Source organism: Synchiropus splendidus, chromosome 2 (assembly GCF_027744825.2).
Source record: "Synchiropus splendidus isolate RoL2022-P1 chromosome 2, RoL_Sspl_1.0, whole genome shotgun sequence".
NCBI classification, from domain to species: Eukaryota; Metazoa; Chordata; class Actinopteri; order Syngnathiformes; family Callionymidae; genus Synchiropus; species Synchiropus splendidus.
This window is the reverse complement of record NC_071335.1, coordinates 27121254-27139817: the sequence shown is the minus strand read 5'-3', so window position 1 is coordinate 27139817 and position 18564 is coordinate 27121254. Positions and strand designations below refer to the sequence as shown.

General features: G+C 47.9%; 1 protein-coding gene across 3 annotated transcripts in view; it reads left to right on the top strand.

Moving 5' to 3' along the window:
* Positions 1 to 18564, top strand: part of LOC128754896 (protein ELFN1-like) — a 92582-nt gene that overhangs the window by 30314 nt on the left and 43704 nt on the right. For 2 of the 3 annotated variants that reach the window (XM_053857862.1, XM_053857860.1), the window contains exon 2: positions 4643 to 4721. The exons of the other annotated variant lie outside the window; for it this stretch is intronic. The gene's annotated coding sequence lies outside the window, so the exon portion shown is untranslated. The remainder of the gene's footprint in view (positions 1 to 4642; positions 4722 to 18564) is intronic. 3 annotated transcript variants of the gene reach the window in all.

The window sequence follows — 18564 nt, the reverse complement described above, 5'->3', positions numbered from 1 at the left end:
TTTCCACTCCGAGTGAACTAAGACAGGTTTTCCTGGCTGCTCCGCTTGGCCGTTGCCACACGAGGAGGATCATAAACACGGAGGAGAGCTGAGGCCGTTATTAGATTCCAGATCCCTTATTTCCGAGCAGAAAGGGAAAATTACATCGCTGACTCTCTGTAGGCAGCGAGATTGTGTGAGCGTTTATGAGTTTATACATGGAGGGAAACAAGGATTAGTCCGGCGCTCCTCACACCCACGCGCTCTCATCCTCCTCGCTCATAAAAACACACCACAGGAGGCCTGGAGCGCACGAGCGGCGGAGGAAGCATGACTCTCTCCCACCTTCCACTGGCTCTCGCTTCAGTATCTTCATGGCAGGTGATACCTGCAAAGCCCAACGAAGATGATGGCTGATGGAACTTAAAATGCCAAGCTCTGATTTGGGCTCTTTTGGAAAAGCAGATGAGGGTGAAACGCCTTGTCCCTGTGGTGTCATGTCAAGTGAGCAGGGGAGTCCCGACTGTTCCACAAAGGGCCAGTGTGGGTCCAGGTTTTAGTTCCAACCAGTCCAGAGGTGACCTGTCCATCAGACTGAAGGTGGTGTCTGAAGACTGCAGTCAACTAACTGTCAGCCGGGTGTTGATGTCTTCAGCTGAGTCCTGATTGGTTAAACGGTTTGTACCGGTAACCTGGAACAAAAGTTGTCCTTTCACGACCCCTGATCTAAAGGCTATAAACCATCTTCAAGTTCTACATCAGGGAGTGTGTTGTACTCTGTCTGCCCTGGTGACTGTCCTGTCTCTTAAGGCTTATTTATGCTCAACGTTACGCACAGATCTGAATACAGACGGCGCCGTCTGTCTGTGCTCTGCTTTCTTTTAGTCCTTACATTCCACAAAGCTTATGGACACAGGCCAAACAGAGCAGTACCACCAGAAACCATGGGGGGCAGTGTAGCTGTTGCTACCCGATACATAGCTCAAATAAGACACGAAGAAGACATAACAATGGTGGAAATTCCAGTATTTAACGTCCTCACCGACCACTGCCTCCGTTTCCTCTTCTGTGCAAGAGGTACACGATCAATACTTGTTCCACAGTCGTAAACTTTTGACTGTGGACTGCTCCCCCTGGTGGACATATAGGTGAACAGCAATACCAAGGTAATGTTGTTACCGTTGCTGATCACATGACATGACAGACAGATTATAGGAGGTGGTGGTCGGTGATATCGCGACTGGAGGACGTCATCGTCTTCTTCATGTCTCATTAGAGCTACGTATCGGTAGTGACGGGAACACAGGGAACACTGCCCCCCCATGGTTTCTGATGGAACTGCTCCGTTTGGTCTGTATCTGTAAGCTTTGTGGAAACGTACAGAAATACGGAGGAAATGAGGGCAGAAAAATGAATCCTGCAGTTAGTTGGAGCAGATCTTTGGTTAAGGAGCAAGGCATTCTGAGTTCAAACTAGCAACTCAATCCTTCAGTGAGCTTTGTCATGGTTAGCCAGGGATGCCAGACCCAGGTTCCTGTTCACATCACTCTTCACGTTTGCTCCTGTCTAGTGAGTTATGTAACGTCCTCACGAGTCAAAGAACCTAAAATAATTAATAATAAACCATTCAAGTGTTCGCTGTAAAAGTAGCATTAAACATTTATCTCACAAACGCCGCGACATTTCGAACCCTGGGTTACCGCCGTGTAAAGACGTCCGGATGACTGGGAGTAAACGGAGCGGGTGTCGCGACTGGCTGTCGAGATCCTCGGCCCGGCCGACCTTTGACCTCGCACGTGCTTGTAAGATGATAATTGGCCTGGGTCGCGCCGCTGGTCTCTCACTTTATGGCGCCACTATTGCCAGGAAAACACGCGGTGACATCTGGAAATACAGCAATAGCTTGACCTCATTATGAATGTCATTCTCTGCTCTTTAATATTTCATATCGAGCCACAAATGAGCTGGCCTTCCTGCAGCCACCATTTGGGATTCATAACAGCGTCGACAGATTTATTGAAGCCTTTTCATTTCCTCGGCCTGTTTGCACATGGATTTCACTGATTTCAATATCCACCTCGAGCGCTGTATTGATATGAACAACACCTCGGGGAGTGCAACCCAACGCCTGAGAGAGTCCCACACATGGTGAGACTGCGCCGTTTCTTTAACCCAGTCTGCTCCGTTCTTGAACAACCAACATGGATGTTCAGCAGTAGGTTTGGATTTCTTCTGAACAAACCACAGTGGGCTAGCATCCAGGCTAACGTTAGCACCCTCACACCTCTGACACATCTATCACCGCAACATTTCTTCTCCGTTGCTTCACCAAACCAAGTGAGATGATCAGCGCCGATGCAAGAGGTAGCAAAAACGTTGGAGCTGTCATTTCCAAAACGCTGTCTCTAACACTGGATATGCAGGAAACAGAACACAGCACGGCAGCCAATGACACGCTGTCTTTACGCGTGACGTGTGGTCCCAATTCTGAGGGACATGAGTCACTTCACTTGGTCGTCGGAGGGCGCTTCATAGTGGAGGGCGCTCAGAACCACCTGCTAGTGTTAAGTGCCAGAGTTACGCTGAGAAATGGGACACAGCCGATGACTTCAGTCCGGTTACCTGCGGGTTTCAGTACCAGGAAGTAACCCTCCCAAACAAAACCTAGTCTGCTGTTGCCATCCGAAACATCTGAGCAAAGCGGACTTGGGCCCTACAGTGTGAAAGCCCTGTAAAGCTGTGGAGGAAGGTGTTTTCCCGGCCAACCACTTGCCCCAGCCCCAGACCCCAGGAAAGCCACCCCAGCCTGAACTCGCCGAGGCGTTCAGCTCCAGTCTGGAACTGTGAGCCGGCGATGGCGGAAAATGACAGCGACGATTCATGGATTAGTCACTTCATAAATATTAAACAAGGTCAACGGCTCTTCGCCGCCTCCCTTAAAGTGCAACACTGCCAGGCTACAAATGAATCGGAGCAGAGTGGAGCTGTTTCCAATGAGGTTTATTTAGCAGCTCACTTAAACATAAAAGCAGGGAAATTAATTTGGTCGATTTGAGACGGGGAGAGCGCTCCTCACTGACCTTCCTCCCATATCCATTATGAAGTTCTGCACTCTAATGTCAGACTTTTTCCTATTAAAGCCAAAACTCAATAAAACAGATTGACTGACTTATGTTTTCCATGTTAAGATGAAACACCTATAAGACTGTGGGTACAAGGGGCGAAGCAGTGAAACACAAATGAAGTTCCACACTCAGTGATCTTGGTATTCCATATGTGTCATGGACCTCTGAGGCGACTTCTGAGCGACTCCTGCCTGCTTTTAACAAACAAGACTTGCGACTTGGTTCAGTCAGGACGAGGGGAACCAAGAATAGCCAGTACTTCGTCTCTCATCCGGAGTACACTGGCCACCCCCTGAATACGTGTCGATCACCATCCATGTTTGTGAGTGATGAAACAAAAACACACTCGACAACTAGCTTTATTCCGGATCTAACCAACCATTACAACTGACTAGAGCAGACCTGGCCAACCCGTAGCTCTTTGCCCAGTTTCATGTGGCTCTTCACCACATGAGCCCCGAAATTTCAAGATACCTCCCCCCAACACACACACACAGATTCAACGGCAAGTTTGGTTGCAGTCCTCAGACTTGGACCGTCATCAGTTCCGCGATTTAACATGACTCATTTCCACGTTTGACTTTGTCCTTCCCTGAACTAAAGGTGTGGCATGTGTTTCACCTGTGATTCATTGTTGATGGTGGTGAAGTCTGCTGAATTCAGTGGAGTGAAGAGGAGACGCTCCAGTCTGCAGCGTAGCTCACACACACACATACCGGGGCCACGATATTGGTGGCAAAATATAGAGAAGTCAAATAAATGGCACCCACATTTCTATCTACGTCGCTTGATATTTCCAGGAGGATCACAGTAAAATGTATGAATTCGATAAATACATGCACAGGAGACGTACGCCGGATGTGAACCAGCAACCTTGTGACACACAGGGATGAGCTTTAACCGCTACACTGCCGCTAAGTCACGTGACCAGCTGCTCAGGTGAAGCCTCACAGCCTGACATGTTTGTAGCATGTGGCTCTGTTCAGCTACACAGTGAAACTACGTGGCCCTCAGCCTGTGACTGGTCACTCACCCCTGGACTGGAGTGTTGTTGCGCTTCATTTCACCAGGTTTTAACGGCGTAATGAAGACGGAGGACTCTTCCTAAAGATATCATTAGTGACGTTACAGCTAATTTATGAAGCAATATTGAAGACGAAGATAAGTCGTCCTAATTGAACTCATCCATCACCTTCCCTTGCACAAATAAACACTTCCATTGTAATTAAAAGACCATTCCCCAAACTGCCGGTGTCCCGATAGATCAGGAATATTAGAGGCGTCTGCCACCATTTAGTCAAGTTTCAATGGAAGCACCTTTTCACGCGGGGAAGACGAATGCGCCCTGACAACCGCCTCAGCTCGTCTCCTTAGCCACTCCCCCAAATATTTTCTGCTGATGCATCGCCGTGGCAACCAGGACTCACGACAAGAAACACAGTCAGTTCATAAAGTAGTTATCATGTAGTAACACTGGCAATACACTTCACCTGCCCAAAAACTGTACCAAAGCTTCATGAGGGTCTTTTACTTTGCAGAGTGTTGCATCACCTCAGGATGCTCCGGAGGATCCAGAACAGACGCTGGTGCTGAAGAAACGGACCGGGCCCCAGACTGGTGAGTGAAACCTGGTGTTGTAAAACAAGGCCCGTCGTCCACTGCTCATGTGGAAAGGCCTTGATGCGGTTTCTCCTTGAGGAGCCTCTGCTACCTTCATTCCTCCTCTAGTGTTGCTGACCTTTAAATCAAGAGTTTCACGACAGATATTGATGCTTCACTGGCAATAAAGAGTCAGAAAATGCAGCCCTGTTAATATTATGTGGGACGCTGCCTGTCTGTCTGTCTGTCTGTCTGTCTATCCATCTCTCTATCTATGTGCACTGTGCAGCCGCAAAACCTGGTCAACAACATGAGCGACTCACATCTGTTTTTCTGCTTTGACAGTTCCATCTAATGTACAAAGTATAGCTCGTGTGTAGCGCAATTCAGCAAGACATGTGGGTTTCATACAGACATGAAACACATGCCGCTACAAGTCAAAGTCACCAAAGTGACTTCCTCCTGCTTCTAAAGTTGCCTCAAAGAAGTAGGTCAGTCAGCAGGGGGCGGGTCTAAAGATCATGGAAGATCGTAGCCATTCATCTTCGCTGAAGGCAAAGGAGGATTCAGATGCCACCTTCTCTGGGTCCATCAGATCTTTCAGTAAGTCATGAATGCTAGCAAATGTTAGCATCAGCTTCTCCTCCATTTCACTCCTTCTTCTAGTTGAATTCACCCTAAAGTCATGGCTCTCCGAGGCCAAGGTGGTGTGAACAGTTTGTCGCACATACTCGACCATCTGGGTTGACTTGTTTGAGGCGTCAGACTCCCAACAGGTCAGACGGACGTCCTGCCATGGTGTGATGACGACTGTTGCTGAGCAGTTCTCACAATCCGTGGGCCTCTTTTTGGACAGGTCCCAGTTTCAAGCCAGTCCTGTGCACGCGGCTACAATAGCCTGCGCAACTGTTGTAGTAAGACTGTTGACATTGGTGGTGGAGTTTTAACACGTTTACTCCTCGATAAATTTCATTCTAGTTGCAGTGATGACAGTGTGGTTGAAGCTTTTTCGGGTAGAGGCCCAGTAGAGAAGTGTTCCTTGCCACACCATGCTGCGATCTCATTCAACTCACTTTTGCTGAATTTACTGAGCCTTTGTCCCTGCTGAGACAAGCATCGCTAAGTCCTCTCCGCTGGAGTCTGCAGGTGCTGCACATCTTACTGTGAGAACAACACAGGGGCTTGTTGAGTGATGCTCAGGTCTGGTTCCTTCCCCTCCACGTTAAACATGGCTGCAGTAGTTCAGTCAGTAAACAGAGTATAGCATGAGCTGTGTCTCTCTCCTCTTCGACACAAGTCGGTTAAGTGTTCTCAGCTTTCGCCTCTTGTCTCACCACGTCCTTCAAACAACATCCTCGGTGCTTCTCCTCAAGTGAACGTCTCGCATCACGCAGTGGCTTTTGCCTTTCAGTGGAAGGGAGGATGAGATCATTCAGGTGGGGAAGGGAAGCCAGTTGTCATTCCCATGAGCAGTGAGTCACGCAGCAGACACCACACCAAATCAGGAGTTAGTCGACGGACGACGCCGTGACTCCGCCCCCACTCGCAGCGATCATAAATGTATTACTTATGGTTTCTTCTTCAATTACTCACATTACTTTGCGCTGTGAATCAAGTGGAAGACAGATGGAGCGGCTCAGGCACCTCTTCAGGTGATGAGATGCTCCAGGCTTGTCCAACTGGGAGGAGTCCCCGGTGCAGACCCAGGGCAGGTTGGTGTGACCATGTCTCCCTGTTGGCTTGGAAACACCTCGGACGCGCTGGAAAAGAACCCGAAACAACATGTTTAGTTGCCGTTGAATTCTAACTGAGGATGATGTTTCTGCTGGGTCCATGCAGGTCCAGAGCTGAAGGACAGCAGCAGGTCCAGCATGTTAGCCGCATGCCTCAGAAAGACACATTTATTTACTGAGGGAAAGGACACAGAGCAGAGAATGTCACTGTTGTGTGCGACAGGTTCCTTTCACGTCAAGGTCTCGCAGTGTTGGTGGTGCCACAGCTCACAACAAGGCTCCAGATGATTGTGTGAGGTTACGGGAATGAATGACGTGCTCGGCTGCTTGGAGGTGATGTTGTGTTTCACTTGTGTATCAGTCAGCAGGCAGGTGAGGCTTCATGAAACAGTCATCATTTTCAGAGCTCTCTGTTCTTTAATATATAAAGACACGTTTAAACCGCCAGTGCGCCACCTACTGAGCTGAGCACAGTGTTTCAGGAAGACCACCACCTTTCCTGCTTCACCACATATTGTCTTCATTTCTACCTTTAGGTTGTCGACTTTCCCTCATTATTTCGTCAGATTTCTTCACAACTGTCCTTCCCACCAGCCTTTCATGATTGACTATGATTTTTTTTTTTTGATCTGAACTTTTTATACCTTCACTGCTGTTGCGTCCTCCACCCCAGGAAGAGGTATACTTTTTGCATCCCCCAACTCACCGCGTCTGTAAATGGTATTATTTGTATATATATATATATATACTTTTATATATACAATGTTATGCAGAGGTGTACCAATAATAACTATAACTAACTATAACTATTTTTCAAACAATGGTTTCAAATATTTTTTCAAATAATTTTGATTCAAACAACGGAAACATTTCCCAGTTCATCACGCCATTAAGTATTTTTTTAAAATATATATATTTTTACATACATAGAGATTTTTTTTTGAGAAGGACTGACTTGGCAGAGTGATGAACTGGGAAACGTTTCCATTCTTTGAATCAGGTTTTGGACAGAGAGGAACCAAATCTGAGCGACCAACTGGAAGGCACGGTGTGAATGAGTGACGTACTGTCCTGAACCTGGCGCTTGAACCTGGTTGTGTCCCTGATCCACACTTCTATCCATCAACCAACCACAGTGGTGCCTCGGTTTTCGAATGTCTTGGAATAAAAATTTCTAGACTTTTTTGGTTCGGATTTCGAACGAAAATCCAGAACTCGAACGCCCCTGAAAAAAAGCCAGAAAAAAAACGTGCGTGGACCGACCAGCTGACCCACGAGGCGCTTTGTTGTTGTGTATAACGCAGCCTCTGTATGCAGACGTGTCCCGTTAGCTACATTTACTGACTGTTTTTTCTTCATATTGAGGTGTAAAACCTTTCCTGTCTCCACACTGGACCGTGGTAGAGTGTCACAGGGGAGGTGCTGGAGCGCTCACTCCAGGGTTTGATGTCCTGTTGTGGGCTGGAGCTGGGACAGGGATGAGGCGAGTCTGGGACAGAGCGTGACTTGGTTTATGACTTTGTCACAGCCAAACTGCACAGAAGCGCACATTCAGAGCTGGACACGCACCGGGCACCTCTTCCCTTCTGGAGAGACGTCACTCACTCGGCAACCCCTCCCACATGCAGCGGCCACACACATAGAGGAACAGCCACCTGCAGCACACACTACATTCACTCCTACAAAAGACTATTTTAAGGCTTGGAACGCATTAGTTCTTTCCCCATTCATTGTAATGGGAAAAATCCACAACATTCCACCGATCTCATTCTTTTAAGAGCATTAACGGGACAGTTGATTCCTCCTTCCAGAGTGACCGACACTGTCTCTCACACATACGTGCACCCAGTAGCAGGAAGTTCCGAGCTGGCGGTGCCGACTCATTTATGCTTGAATGCAGTTCAATTAAGGCAGATGTAAAGAAGTGCTCCCTGCCTCAGCATGTGCCGCTCTGTTCAACGCAATGCAGAGCGCACACACACACACATCCCCACTCTCCCCGACACACACACAGCCAACACTTACATAATGGTGTTACTGTTTGCAGACAGTCCTGTGTACAGATGATGTTCGTGTCTTCAGAGGCAGGACGGCGCTCCTCCACTGAAACACAGCAGAAGAGAGGGAGCCTTTCACGCTGGCTGGTGTGTCTCCACGCCGCCATGTTGTGAGTCCCGCCGCTCGTGTTTGTGTTGCTGTTTGTGACTTATGAACTGTCATTTATTTAAATGGCAAAAGGGGGGGAAGTGCTAAATAATTGCTATGACATTAAAACAAAATGGGATGCAGAGAAAAGTGGAGAAAAAAGAGACACAGGAGGAAGTGTCGACATTTGAGCGGATTGGAAAAAACAAACAAAAATTAAAATTCATTTGACGTTATTATTGAGTTGAAGCAATGAGGCCGACATTTCCCTCAATTTTCAATTCAGATTTCTGCGTTCAAACGAAATTCGAGGCGAAGTGACCCAAAATACGGTTTGAATTCAAGCTGAAATTCAAGACATGAACTGCAGGACTGAAAGGTTCTTCGATGTATTACAGACCAGGGAAAATACGGCCTGGATTTCAAAAAGAAATAAATACTTTGTAAATACTTTTAGGTCCAGAAAATAACAGCATATATTTCCTTCTATTTCATTCGTCATTTTCCTCCTCCAAAGCTGTTAATAGTTATATTGAAATTTTACTGTAAATTGAACTTTAAATTATATATATTTTTATATTAAATAGAACTCTTTTTATGATCAACAATAATTTGAACAGTGTTTCATGCATATACATGGGGGACATGTTTTACCATAAGTTCTACTTGTGAAATATTTTTACTTTTTTTAATGTTTATGAGCGAAAACAAATATATCAAATGATATCTTCAACATTTATTCTGTTTTCTAATATTTCAGTAGCAATATTTAGGACTCAATTTTAGACTCTACTTCTTCTGTCCTTTTATCCTTCACCACAGCGGCCCCTCACAACTGTCCCCGTATGTATAGTGACCCCGGATGTATTGCAGTAAATTGACATGGATCCTTGGAACATGGAACTTCTGAATTGTTTATTTTAAACACGACTCTATTCAGTTTAACTCGTGGTTTTCCCTTCGCCACGCCCGTCCTCCTTTACTGAAGCGCACTGGTTGTCACCTCTCTTTCCATCGCTACAAGTCCAAACCTCCTCACGACACTCCAACCATTTCCAGCCTCCGCAGCTATAACCCGATCATGTGGATGGACACGGCGGGATCCTCCTGCCTCACCTCGGCACACGCAGCAGTACAAGTTAGGGTTTCAGCTGGTCTCATTCATGCATATTCAGACTGGCGTTATCTGCGGGAGCCATCCGTCCTGCGCTGTCGTCCAGCCTGACCTCCATATGAGGCCGTTTTCACAGCTGCAACCGTGGAAATCTTGGAGCAGATTAAAAGGAGAGTGATTTCAATTGCAAATGAGAGTGGTTTCTCAGGATGCCTGTCGTTCCACCAGGCGACACCAGGACACAGCAGCGTAACATGCCAACCGTCACAACACCACAGGAACATGCCACACAACAGGCGCAGGAACGGCGACAGCAGCGATTCCTCCCTTCAGTGTCACGACGTCAGTTGACCTCAACAGTCGCAGGAACACACGACAACCTCACCTACCACTGGTGCAACACAAGTACTGGGAGCAAAAAAACTGCATCAGCAATGAGCAACCACAGGAGAAGCACACAATAAAGACAACTAGACGGTCGACTACTACTGTACAACAACCAGCTGACTTCCAGCCACATTGTGATGTTCACCCGACATTCCACCCGCCCTGCATTTCTCCTTTGTTTTAAGGCAAATTCTGTCTGTGTTTTCTTGTCTCCGTTCCGTGCAGGTCTCAGCACTGTGGTGTCCAGCTTTCCCTTCACTCTCTATCACTATATCATCCACTAACATCATGGTCCATGAAGCTTCCACCTGTGCTCACTCATGTCATTACTGATCTAGTTATGACTTAAAATTCATGTCAGACTCAGAACAGCAGGTGGCGGTAGAGTCTTGCTGGCACAGCCCAGTAGAAACTGAGCAAGAGTGTTGGTGTGTTACCACGTACGCAGTGAACCCGTCGTGGAAACAGAGCTGAGATCATGTTATTTTTCTGTCAAAACCATGACCTTGTTGGCGGTGATGACCCGAGCTGCGACACTAGACGAAACAAACTCAGGCCCAGGGACCAAATCTGACTTGCTAAGTATATTCATGGGGCCACAGGAGCTTGTACTGTTATACTGCAATAATTCAGAAGGCACAGAGGCAGGTAGATTTTACAGTCAATAGTTAGTCTGGAAAAGTTATCTGAATTAATGCAGGTAAAAGTGTGTTTTCAGTAACAGTACCTAATTTCTGGACTATAAGCCGCTACATTTTTCTCGCGGTCTAAACACTGTGGCTTACACAACGACGTGGCTAATATACGGATTTTTACATTCAACACAGCCTCATGCTGCCAAAGTATTGAGCGTCATCACATCAAACCGATGAAATCGTAGGCGTTTTACTGACCTTAAGGGGCGCTGTTTTCACCCGTGTGTCCACAGCTCCGACATGTTCGAGCCCATAATGTCAATAAAAGATGTGCGAAGTTCATGATTCAGGTTCAGAACAGTTGTCCAGTTTGTTTCATGAGTCAGTCTCCATGCTGGAGCCCGTTTTCCTAACTAGTTTAGAAGTGATCCCCATGCGTTTGTAAGCACTACTGACATTCTACAGAGCAGACAGCACCACTGCACCCGCGGCTTATGGACCGCTGCAGCTTATGTATCAATTTTCCGTCTTAAATTTAGTGGGTGTGGCTAATATTCCGGTGCACTCTATCGTCTGGAATTTACGGTAAATAGAGTTTTTGTTTTTCTCAACAGAGAATGACTGGCAGAAGTGATAAATTGGTTTTGCCGGCACATGTCAGCCCTCGCGTGACACCCCGGCCCTACACAACTCTGTTGGGACCCACAACAACGAGAACACACACTTCACCAGTGAACATGATGGATCTATGTTCAGTCCTGAACCCTCCTCACTGAAGGACGCGGGTCTCCCATCACAACCCTGGGCCAGTGTGTGTGTGTGTGTGTGTGTGTGTGTGTGTGTGTGTGTGTGTGTGTGTGTGTGTGTGTGTGTGTGTGTGTGTGTGTGAGAGCTGGGGATTGTTTGTTTTCACCCTGAGCTGCTAATAGAATCTTAATAGTTTGATTAGGGGAAGATTAAAGACGTGGATTGGACGGAGCTCGGGGCTCACCTGGTGTTCCCGCCTCTAATTGGTGGGCCAAATAACATTTTACTGAAAGGCTGGGAGCAGCTCCTGCCAGTGTTCCCACACACACACTCATGCACGCAGGGGAGGGCAGCGATAAGAAGTGGAGCCACGGACGAAGGACGGAAGAATGAGAGGAGGAACAGCTTTAACAGCCGAGTGAAATACGGACTGTCAGTCACACGCTGTGATATTCACGCGCTCTCTCTCTGTCACACACACACGGGGTGGCCGCACTCTTTTGGGTGACCGTTCATTGCCCCTTTCCCCAGCCTCTCCCCCTGAACCTAACCATCCAACACCAACACATGGCTCACCTGAACCAGGACTCTGAACCAGACTGGAACCCAATTGTAATGACCCAGTTATTTTGAAGTCTTCATGCTCAAACTGAGGTTTGGACCTGTGTGGACCAGCAAACAGACCCCACAAAAACATCCGGCCCCCACAAGGACAGTGTTTTGGCAAGAACTGGCCCCCGCGACTCAGTATAAACTAGCTGTCACACTCACACTTTTTTATGAACTCGTATAGCTACACCTGTGGGGACCAATTCCTGGAAACTCACACCCTTGTGGGGACCTTTTGCCGCTCCCCAGGAGGTTAAGCCTCAATGCGTGGATTAAAACTTCAAAATAAGTGGATCATTATGATTGAATTTAAGTTTGGTTGACTGTAGGTCCTGGTTCAGGTGAGTCATGTGCTTTGGAAGGTTAGGTTTAGGGTGAGAGGCTGGGGAAAGGGTGAAAGTCAATGAAATGTTGAGATCATTTATGCTTCTAGTACAACACGAAAGGAAATAGGGAGCTTTGCAAATGAGCTTGAGACATATTTATGTCAGTTTTTAGCCTGAAGAAAGCTTCAGGCTGCGATGATTTTAACCAACTGTGCTTTATTTGCAAAAAGCAAATTCAAGTGTAAAGACCGAAAAAAATTGGGATGGGCAGAGTCTGAGAGGTAAAGATGGAGGTAAAGGTGGGGCATGTTTGTGAGCGTGTGACTGGAGTTCTCGTGAATGCAGCCAATTGAAACAGGGTCAGAAACAGCCTGGACAGAGATGGAGCTGGAGGTCGGCCATGTTTGTTTGTAGGGAATATGACGCCGCACATGCCGTGTAGAGGGGTGGGCGAAAGAAGACTAAAGTGAAAACAGCGGTGTCTCACAGAAACAGTTGTGATGGCAACATCACCATTTCCAGCAGGTCCTAACTCTAGTGAGGCTCTCTGACTCTTTTGTGCACCGGTGAGTCTTTGCTCAAGCACTAGCTGACAGGGAAATGCGCCTGGATAATGGCGCCCGCACGCTCTCTGAAGTTCTTGGCCGCTCAGCTGGCCATGATAATGGTGGGAATAATCACTGCTGCTGCAAATGTTCTGTGGGCTGCAGGAGGGAGGCTGACAAACAAGCCCCACAGACCCAGGGCTTCATGGCGCGGCAGATGTGAATATGCAAATGTGAAAATTACCTCGACGTTTGGAGGGAATCCAGCTGCTGTAATGATGTGTCGCGTTGCAGCCAAAGTGGCTCCATGATACACACTCATGTCAGCTCGCATTTGTCAGTCTTTGCTGCAGCAGGACAGAGATGGGACCCTGAGCGACGTGAACGTACGCTGCTGGCCGCGTCAGGGCTCCAGATGGTCCCAACAGGTGTGTGTGTCAACGTAGTAATGGCCTCTTCTTCAGCTCTCAGATCCCCGTGTCTCTTATGGGATGATTTTTGTTGTTTTGTTTTTGTTCGCGTGATAGTTTTCAGGGCGCAGAGAGGACAAATCTGTAGCCCCATACGGTCTTGTCAAATTGATGTCATCACTGCTTCACGTCCCATGATGCCAATGGGCTGTGGAAAACCTACTTGCTTCAGATGGCCTTAACGTCATGAGGGACATCGCTGCCCCAAACATGTCTACCTTTTCACTTGGTTTGTGTTGGCTATTCTCATGCAGCACCGGAGCGTTTGTACGCTGCAGCACAAAACTGCTCAATAGCGCCGCCCTATGGGCCGTTTTTCATTATTATAGCAGCTGAGTACGTTGAGCGTCTGAATCTGTGAACTACCTGCGTCCTAATGTTCTTGAAGGACAATATTTACAGCATGGTTCGTAGTCTGATTCTGATAGAGCCTGAAACCCCATGACCCACTGCAAACATACGTTTTGAAACCATCTATACAGCGGTTTTCTTTTGCATAGTAAGCAGAGCCTATCCCAGCTACCCCGGGCGAGAGGCAGGGAGCCCCCTAAACAAGGCTGTGGCAGTGCAGTTATGATGAAGGACCAACCGTTCAAGCCCTTGTCGGAGAATAATTGTTCAAATCTTACAAGCGAATGTCTGCGTGTGTGATCTCTCTTCCTCAGTCAATTAACCCCAGTGTGTTTTCCAACCGTGGGAGGAATCCTGAGCACCCAGAAGAAGCCTGTGTTGAGGAAGATCTTTGCCGGGTCCGTTTGTCATGTCAGTTCGGGATGAATTGATGAGATTGCTATTGGGTATCAAAAGCACGGGGAGGTTTCTCTCTCCCTTCGGGGGAAACCAGCGAGCTGCTCACCCTCCCATATGGTTCAGTTGGGCAGCAGTTCTGAGGCGCGCCGCAGGCCAGAAGGAGGTCCCATGCACCCATGAATCCAGCTTCAGACGACTGGATCTAGTGATTGAATTCTGCAAATGAGCTCCCGGCCTGCGTCCAGGAAGTGCTCCTGCAGGCAGGGAGAGGGCTTCTCTGCAGCCTCGCTTCTTCGCTGACACCCCCTGCTGGTTCCCAACAGGGTTAGGACTTCCTGAGCCTAATGCTGCCTGCAGGCGGAGCAGAGCATCATGCAGCTGGTCACCTGAGCGTGACGCACAGCATGCACGCTCCAGGGTTCAGCTGAGGCCCGGTGCCATCGTTTCGGTCAGCAGTGACCAACAGAGCGCTGCATTCCAGCAGACAAACCCCACATGGGGTTTAATGAATCCATTTCCACTGTCGGTGAGTTATTGATGACATGAGTGTGTGAAAGGGTGCGATTATTCCTGACTGTTGGGCAGCAGGGTTCCCTCACCTGTGATGTGAAGGATGGTGGTCAGCATCGTGCTCCATAAACACATGGCCCTGACCATGGAGTGAAGGACCTGACAGAAGGAAGGAAGAGAACCATGTTGAGGTGTGGAGATCAAAGCCTGCCGTCTCACACGAACTGCACTCAGGTCAACAACTCCCTGCTCTCCATCTTGTTTCTCTTCATAGCAACCGTTCAAATTAGCACCTTAGCAGCCTGGAGGCTTCCATGTCTTCGAGCTTCTCCCTTCAGAGGTGGCCACAGCGGATCATCCTCCTCCATCTCACCCTGTCCTCTGCTTCCTCTTCTCTTAAACCTACAAACCTCATGTCCTCCTTCACCACCTCCATCAATCTCCTCTTTGGCCTTCCTCTCCACCTTCTGCCTGGCAGTTCCAACCTCAACATCTTCTTCTTCTTCTCCTTCTTCTCCTCTTCTGTCTTCTTCTCCTCCTCCTCTTCTTCTTCTCCTTTTCCTCCTTCTCCTCCACCTTCTTCTTTCTCTTCCAGCTTCTCCCTTCAGGGGTGGCCACAGCGGATCATCTTCCTCCATCTCACTCTGTCCTCTGCTTCCTCTTCTCTCAAACCTACAAACCTCATGTCCTCCTTCACCACCTCCATCAATCTCCTCTTTGGCCTTCCTCTCCACCTTCTGCCTGGCAGTTCCAACCTCAACATCTTCTTCTTCTTCTCCTTCTTCTCCTCTTCTGTCTTCTTCTCCTCCTCCTCTTCTTCTTCTCCTTTTCCTCCTTCTCCTCCACCTTCTTCTTTCTCTTCCAGCTTCTCCCTTCAGGGGTGGCCACAGCGGATCATCTTCCTCCATCTCACTCTGTCCTCTGCTTCCTCTTCTCTCAAACCTACAAACCTCATGTCCTCCTTCACCACCTCCATCAATCTCCTCTTTGGCCTTCCTCTCCACCTTCTGCCTGGCAGTTCCAACCTCAACATCTTCTTCTTCTTCTCCTTCTTCTCCTCTTCTGTCTTCTTCTCCTCCTCCTCTTCTTCTTCTCCTTTTCCTCCTTCTCCTCCACCTTCTTCTTTCTCTTCCAGCTTCTCCCTTCAGGGGTGGCCACAGCGGATCATCTTCCTCCATCTCACTCTGTCCTCTGCTTCCTCTTCTCTCAAACCTACAAACCTCATGTCCTCCTTCACCACCTCCATCAATCTCCTCTTTGGCCTTCCTCTCCACCTTCTGCCTGGCAGTTCCAACCTCAACATCTTCTTCTTCTCCTTCTCTTCTTTCTTCTCCTCCTCCTTCTCCTTTTCCTCCTTCTCCTCCACCTTCTTCTCCTTCTCCTCTTCCTCCTTCTTCTTTCTCTTCCAGCTTGTCCCTTCAGCGTTGGCCACAGTGGATCATCCTCCTCCATCTCACCCTGTCCTCTGCTTCCTCTTCTCTCAAACCTACAAACCTCATGTCCTCCTTCACCACCTCCATCAATCTCCTCTGTGGCCTTCCTCTCCACCTTCTGCCTGGCAGTTCTAACCTCAACATCTTCATCTACCAATGTCCTGGCTCTCTCTCTCTCTCTCCTCTGTACATGTCCAAACCATCTCCATCTAGCCTGCGCCTATGTCCTCATCATTTCTATTTATCAACAGCCATGAAAGTGGCAGGAGTCTGGGTCTCCTTCGCAAAGTTTCCCAATCCCCGGCTGATGTGATGGACCTGATTTGTTCTGCTTTTAAAAGTAGGTTTGATGTGGATGCTAGCCCCTCCTGGAGGTGAGGGGACCAGTCACAAGTGAGTGTCTGCGACATGTTTGGGGTCTTTGAGTTTTTCAAGACAGTTGCATCCAAGGTTTAGTTTAAAAATCGGAGGCCTGACATGACGAATGCAGAAAGGGATCATTCATCGACAAGAAGAAGTGAATCGGAAGAGAAGCTGATCGTAGCACTGGTGACTCTGGGAGCAGATGGCTCCTCTGAAGGGTCTGATGGACCCAGAGCGTCCTTTCCTTATTTTACAAGACTTCTTGCGTAGAATTCCCTCGTCTTTAACATGACTTGAGACATGTTGTTCGGGGGTGTGAGTCGCGTGACACGTGTTCCCAGGTCATGATTGGTGTGAGCGAACCTTAAGGTCCAGATCATCGAGGTCGAAGGCGATGTGGTCTTCTTGCTCTATTTTCCCGCTTTCTCAGCGCAGACCACGGGTCCAGCCCTCTGTTTTCACAGTGGATTTGTGTGAAGTTGAAAGCCTAATCTGAGATCATAGCGGTGACATCACCCTCAGCCCTCTTTCTTCGATGATAAGCGCAGTGATCTGAGGCCAGCGGAACAAACGGCTTGGCGAAGAGATGACAGTGAAACAACACGTTTTTAGCATCTGAACTGAACTAAACCACTCTGGAAGTGTGTGCGTTTCTCTAGTCTCCAGCTGGTCTCTGCTTAATAGGTGACTCAGCCCTGGACCCACAGCAGGTAATCTCACAATCTCACCGTATCTGGTGTCGCTGCGCTGGTTTAGTGAGGCAAACAAAACCAGGAAAACACAAACAAAGTCACGTCAGTGACCAGACGGTAATATTTAACCAGCAGATCCTGCAGGGCTCCTGTTCTCCTCGCGGCTTCACTCTTCCTCGGCCCCCTCTGTTCCTCCTGTGACCTTGTCTGTCTGCTTGTTATGGTTCTCTTCAAACGGAGCCTCAGAAAGATGGTTCGGATTCTTTTCCTTTAGTCTCTTTGTTTTGAATCTCTTTCATGGCCAGACATTTTTTTTGTTTCCAAGTCATTCGAGACTGTGATTTCAACACAGTGGGACAGTGTCTTTTCAGAGCATGTCACTCACTAGAGTCGCCTCCTACTGACCATCTGAGCCGGGGCCAGGACGTAGTGATGGGAAGATGAAGCTTCATGAAACAGTGTTTCATTGTTTAGAGCCCGCTAGATGGCACACTTGGGTTAAAATTGACCTGAGGTTTCATTGAACTGGTTGTTCAAATCCAAAGATTTTACAGCGGAGAGCTGAAAAAAAGGACGCTGTTTCATGAAGCCTCAGCGGCGCATCACTCCCAGGAGGTCACGCGCTTCATCTGCAGTGAGGAACCTGAGAGGAAGTAGAGTGGGACAATTCACAACAAAAACACAGGGCATTTCTAGTCGAATGAAAAGTGTAGAGTCAACACAGGATGTATGTGACACTAGCTCTGAAAGCTCCTCGGAGGAAAGCAGAAAAACGTGCACACGAGGAATGAAGCGACACAAGGCAAATGATCTCAAGACAGAAGGTCCTCTTAAACATGACGGCCGCCAAGCTCCGTAGCTCACCAAAAACGGGTTAGGTTTGGGAAAGAGACTCAATCTGCGGACCAAGTAAAAGCAAGCAGGAAGAAGGTTGCCTCTCTTACAAAGACAGCCGGGCATTATTTTGTCAGTGTTTCAGTGGGTTGGTGGGACTAAACAAAGCAGCTCGCTGAAGGTTCGACAGGCCGTTGTTATTCACGGACGTCATTATTCAAAGCAAGCACCTCAATGTCTCTATTTGCATCCAAACTATTAAGAGATCAAGCCTTGAAGTGGAAGTGCCACCAATTTCATGAGCTTTTAAGGAAGTGGCTCGCCGCCTCGCTGCTCTCCAGAACACACACTTGGTCTTCACAAAAACACATTTTGCATATTTATGAGAAGAGTCACTGAATTATTGAAAAGTTTCAATAAAGTCTCTGAATGTACAAGTCGCTCTGTACAATAACGTAAACTGGGGAAGTGAATGAGGCCCAAACGCCGCAGCTATCGACGGCGCCGTCCGACACCGTATTTTTAACCGCCTTGAATAATTCACACGCTCATTATTTTTAAACACTTC